Below are 6,000 nucleotides of genomic sequence, written 5' to 3'. Positions count from 1 at the left end.
ATCCAAGAATTGGAGACTGGTTATATAAATTACATTCTATCCATTTTCTGGGAATGGGAAAGGATTAATTACTCAGTTTTTAAAATTAGAATTATGAAGACCATGTAGCAACATGGAAAATGCTTATGTGTTAAGTAAAAACAATCAGGATTGAAACTTTACACTATGATTTTAACTATGTAAAAAGTGTGCCTATAAATAAAAGGTTGAAAGGAAATACAATAAAATAATAATAGTGATTATGTTAGTGTAGTGAAATTAAGCATGATTTTTAGAACATTATAATGTATGTCTGGCCTTTAGTAGATGCTAAATGATTTCTTTTTGTTTTCCCATTTCTTCTACTTAACATTCTTTAAAATTGTATGGTTGTAAAGTAAACATTTTTAAAGCTAAAAACAATAGAACTTTGGTTAAAGATATTAAATTTCAATGTTTTCTTCTTTTTAAAGTCTGTATCCAGCATATATATATATATATGTATATGTATGTATGTGCTGGATACAGACTTTAAAAAGAAGCAAGGCCCATAAATCACCTCTCTGACTAGTCCCTCCAGGGTAGAGTTGCTAACAGAAGGCTAGCCTGGTAAATACACAGAATATTTACAACGTATCTCAATAGTTTGCCAACATTTAAAAATCAAGAGATTTCATGTAAAAAGTGAGCTTTCTGACTTCTTTTTAGCAGTTGGAAGGTGTGACCACTCTGGGCCCACATTCCCACCTGGTGGGGATGTGAAGGGCAAACCCAAACCATTATATATATTTATATTTTTAGTTTATATATAAAACAATAGTGAAAGAATAAGATTAACTTTTAAAACATGGTGGAATAAAATAAAATTCTTTTATTGTTTTCATTAAACTTTACTTATCCTTTTACTTAAATATTAAATAGTAAATACTATAATGTATTTAATAACACAATACCTAGCAGGGGTCCTTACACATTTAGGCCTTTGAAATATATTGGCTGAATCGATGTGATATCACTCATTCATTTATTTGTTCATTAAACAAACATTTGTTGACGACCTACTTCACCCAGTGAAATTAGTATTTTTGCTCACTTATGAAAGGGCCAAATGATTTTCTAAATTATTAAATTTAACTTGTGTACATAAAGGTGCAAAAAACATAAGTGCCTAGCTTATCAAATTGTACGGTGGACCTCCACGTAACCAACTTTCCCACCCAGGTCACAAAATAGAATATCCCAGCACCCCAGAGCACCAACACCTCAGGTGCATCTTAACTCCTGCCTGCACCCCAGTGGTCACCAGAACAGAGGCCAAGGTGGTTAAATACTCTGGCAGCTCCAGGACCCTGGCTTGTGTGGGCCTTCCCAGAGCATTTGCTTTTTGTAAAATCTGCAAAGGAAAACACTTTTCCACATGTGGTGAAGACCTCTTTGAACTCTCATAGCTAACTTTGTATTCAAAATTTCACATTCTTCTTCTTAAATAGTGCCCCCCCACAGCCCCTGAACTGTATGAGCTTCAGGACCACAAAATCTGGATCTGCCCTTGGACCCACTGTAATGACTGTGAGGTAGTCTTTGTTTCCAGATGGATCACACAATGTGAAACTGTTCATTTTCCATTTAAAAATGTTCCAGGATGTCCATGGGCTCTAACTCTCAGGCCGCTACTTAGAAGAATGGACTGGCCTTCACAGAAGCATGGTAAATGGTTTGGGTTTGCACTTCACACAAGTGGACCAACAGAGCTGGGGACAGACTCAGCATTGGGTTCGCTGCTTTATGAGACAGCGACACACAGAGCCTGGAGCAAGGCCTGTGAATCACTTCTCTGACTATGCCCTCCAGGATAGAGTTGCTAACAAAAGGCTAGATGGTAAATACACAGAATATTTACAACACATCTGAATAGTTTGCCAACATTTAAAAATCAAGAGATTTCATGCAAAAAGTGAGTTTTGTGACTTCTTTTTAGCAGTTAGAAGGTGTGACCATTCTGGGCTCACCATTCCCACCTGCCGGGCACTGGTTAGGGGGGCTCAGGAGCAGCTCCTTTCAGAGGCCAGCCTCCTCCTTGAACCTGTTACCTCACCTATGGGTGTTACCTGAGTTTTGGTTCCTTTAGGCATTTGCAAGCACTGCTCTAACCTATTACCTTGTATTAATACAAAATGGTTTCTTCGGTGATTTTTACAAATTAAATTTAAAGATAACAAGGAACAAGTTCCCCAAAATACTCCAAGATGACTTTCTTGCCAATATTTCCTGAACCCTGTACAAAGGTGTTAGTAGGGTACCACCCCAAATGGAGTTAAACTATCTAAATGTACACAAAATGAATTAAATTAGAAATGTGCAAAGGTTCATCTCAAATGAAATAGCTTCCCAATCAGAAGCAGTGAGAAGCAGCTAAGCCTAATTATAGATCTGTGTTTCTTGAATTTTAGTGTGTATCAAAATCTCACCTGGAGACCTTGTTAACAACAGATTGTTGAGCCCATCCCCAGAGTTTCTGATCCGTAGGCCTAGGGTGGAGCTGAGAACTTGCACTCATTTCTAAGAGGTTTCCAGGTATTGATTGCCCTTACTGTCAGCCCTGGAGCACTTTTTGAGAATCACTGAGGCATGCTACTCAACATGTGGTCTCCAGGCTAGCCGCCCCTGGCCTTATTTGGAATGGAGAATTTCTGGCCCTTTCTGGAATCAGGATCTGCAGGTGGTTTGTAGAAATATTACATTTTGAGATGCACTGGACTAACTCGTCCTTCCCAGATCTTGCTAGAAAAAATAAGTAAATCACTTGGGGCATTTGTTAAATATGCAGAATTCCCAGCCTTTCCCTTAGAAATTCTTATTCAGAAATCTATTTTTTCAAGCATTCTAGGTGATTCTTATCATCAGGAAATGTTAGGGGAAATAGGCTAATCGTGGTCGTAATAAGAAAGAATTTATTAATAAAATGGGGATGAGCAAATGAAGCAGAAAAATGGCAAGTCCTGGGGGAGACAATTGATAGATAGCATTTCTTCAACAATTTGGGGCTTTGTAGCTGCAAAGGTATGCATTCCTTTCCTACAGAAATATGCATCAAATTGGCAATTCCTCTATCATGCATCAAACGCCTTTTATCCCTGCTGCTCAGGAAAACTGGTCCTTCTAATTTGGCTTAAATGTGCTTTTCACACCAGGAGAAACACACCACTTAAATCAATATAAGTATTCTGATTTGAGTGATCAGTACATTTCTCACTGTGAATCAAGAAATCATCATTAAGGTTTTGACATTTTTCTGTGGGTTCTATAGGTGTTGACATATTTTTCTGTGGGATCAAACCACTTTTGTTTTAATAACAAAGTCAAATTTCTGGGCATGTATATTATTGTATTTGAGGAAAGGACAAATAAAGTTTCCTTATATGTAGATTTTACTATGTAGTTTTTTAATTTTTTATACATTCATTTAAGCAAGTCAGAATATTTTTGAAAGAATTAGCAAATAATAAAAGTATGCAAAATATACAAGAAATAAAACATCTAATAAAACAAGAGTTGATGATGAAGAAATTGTAAATTAATAAAAGCATTCAGTTTTTATAAGTGAAATAATGGCTTTAGTGAGTGAGTCACATCTTTTCCCTTAATCTAGCTCCACAACCCTCCAAGAGGAGAGTGCAATTTTGCCTTTCTGCTTAAAAGACCTAAAGTGTCATTGAATCCACCAACTCTACATTTTTTTCCAAATATCAGATATTTCCAAAGTCCTTTCACAAAATGCAAATCTCTGAGAATTGGACCTTGTTGCCTGCTGCTCTATCCATCCACCACCCAAACCACAAACTTCATCTGGGAAATTAACAAATTCCTTGTCAATGTTGAAACATGGTATTTCTATTAAGGTTTTCAGTGAATAACCTTATTCTAAATGAAGCAATCAGAGGATCCATTTGTCTGGAGGATGTGTTAACGCTAACACCCATCCTGAATAGAACAATTTTTATTTCCAACATTCAATCTCACCTTAAGTTGCACTGAGTTTTTAAAGTCAACTGGTTTGGTCAAACAAGTTTGGGGGCCATGGAGAGCTCCAGTTGGAGATCTGAAAGAATAAGAAGATACACAGATAAGGAGGGAATGTTTTCAGAAAATAGGTGAGAGGGGAACATGAGTTCTGGATGAATAAAATTGCTTTTTCCTCTGCCTGGCTACTTTAAGAGACAGCATTATATAGTTAGAAAGCAGAGAATTTTGAAATAAAAAGTCCTGGTTTCAGTTTTGATCCCAATAACTATGAAAAGTATGATTGTGTGCAAGTTACTCTCATAATCTCAATTTCTTCAAGTTTGTATGAGGGTAATACTGGTGATATCTCCCATAGTACATAAATAAATTGGTGATAACATGTCAGTACATCATAAACTGCTTTATAAATGTGTTACTGTGGGCACATGAACAATACCTTCCAATATAGGTAATTTTACCTTAATTTTTCAATAATTCATTATTAGTCTTCGACCCAGCCATTCACTTCTAGCAATTTATCCAAACAGATATAATTGCATATATGCAAAATGAGATATTTTAAAGTTACTCCCTCAAGCATTTTTTGATAATAGCAAAATTTTGAAAGCAATCTAAATGTCCACCAGTATAGGTCTGGTTGAATAAATTATATCCATTTAGTGGAACAAAGGGAATATCATACAGCTGTGAAACAGAATGAGGAAATTATATATTGTTATGGAAAGATCTCTAAGACACATTATTAAAAAGAAAAAGCAAAGTGCAGAGCTTGACTTTTACTGTAGAAGGGAGGAAATTAGACTATACAGTTGTACTTGATTTTGAATACATAAGGAAACACTGGAAGGATACACAACAAAAAAAATAACAATGGTTAACTGCTGGCAGATTTGGAAGGGAGATTTTCATTGTATACCTTTTAATACATGTTTTCAGATTTTGGACCATGGGAATATATTACCTTTTCAAAAATTAAATTAATATTTCTTTGAGAAGACACTAATAATATTTACATGACCATATAATAGATGTTCAATAATAATTTGATGTCTTGTATTAATGTGAAATGGTTCAGGTGTGTAATATGTCAGGCCTATGAAAGGAGGAGGGAAAGGTGAGGGCAAATGCTGCCCATCATGGGTGAGGCAGCCTGCTTAGCCTGGCACACCAAAAATGGAAGCTCCAAGTGGGGCCAGATGGGCAATCGGGGAACAAACTTAGGTGGGATGCCAGTTTGAATTACAATGAACACGAAGCCTGCTATCAGCAGTGGAAGAAAGCACAATGCTTTCATGATATAGGTGGTAATGATAAAGGAATAAGAATAATTGGGCAGAGAAGTCCCAAGGTATCTTTTTGTTGTTGTTGGTAGTGGCTATTTTGGTGGGGTGGGGTGGTGGATTTGGAATGAGAAGAATTCTTTCTAATCTAATCAAAGGTTGCTATGAGTGGAGAATGATGTTAGCCGTCTTAGGAGCTTAGGAGCGAGGGAGTTATGTCAGGGCTGTGGCTTGAAGGTTTAAGGGGACGGCACTCCCTGGACTTGGCAACTCACTTCAGGAGACTGAGCCAAGGCCTTCTGATTCCTGGCATTCGCAGATGCGAGACAAATGTCAGGGTGACACAGTAATCACTGGTATCAGGGCTGTGACCTGCTAACAGCCTAGGGCACCCCCTGGTCCAGAAGGAATGGTGTCCCCAGGGTTATTCACAGAGGGTGGGGGCAGATACGCAAGACTGCGCCCAGCCAGCCTGCATGCAACTTTGAGAGCTGTGGGCAGGGCCTCCTGGGACACCCTAAACTCAGAGTCTGGTGGGGAAGAACTACTAACCCCAAGGCTGCAGCAACCTGGGGCCAGCTCTCGGGGAGCAGTATGTCATCAGCAGGAGGAAGCTAATGGCCCAAGGCTCCTCACTCTGGCTCTGGGAGTGTAACAAAGCATTTGGGTACATCCGTCTCCTCGCCTCTCACCCCACAGGTCAAATCACATTTTCCTC

The sequence above is a fragment of the Rhinolophus hipposideros genome, assembly GCF_964194185.1.
Source record: "Rhinolophus hipposideros genome assembly, chromosome: 2".
Taxonomy (NCBI): Eukaryota; Metazoa; Chordata; class Mammalia; order Chiroptera; family Rhinolophidae; genus Rhinolophus; species Rhinolophus hipposideros.
Note: the sequence above shows the minus strand (reverse complement) of the source record.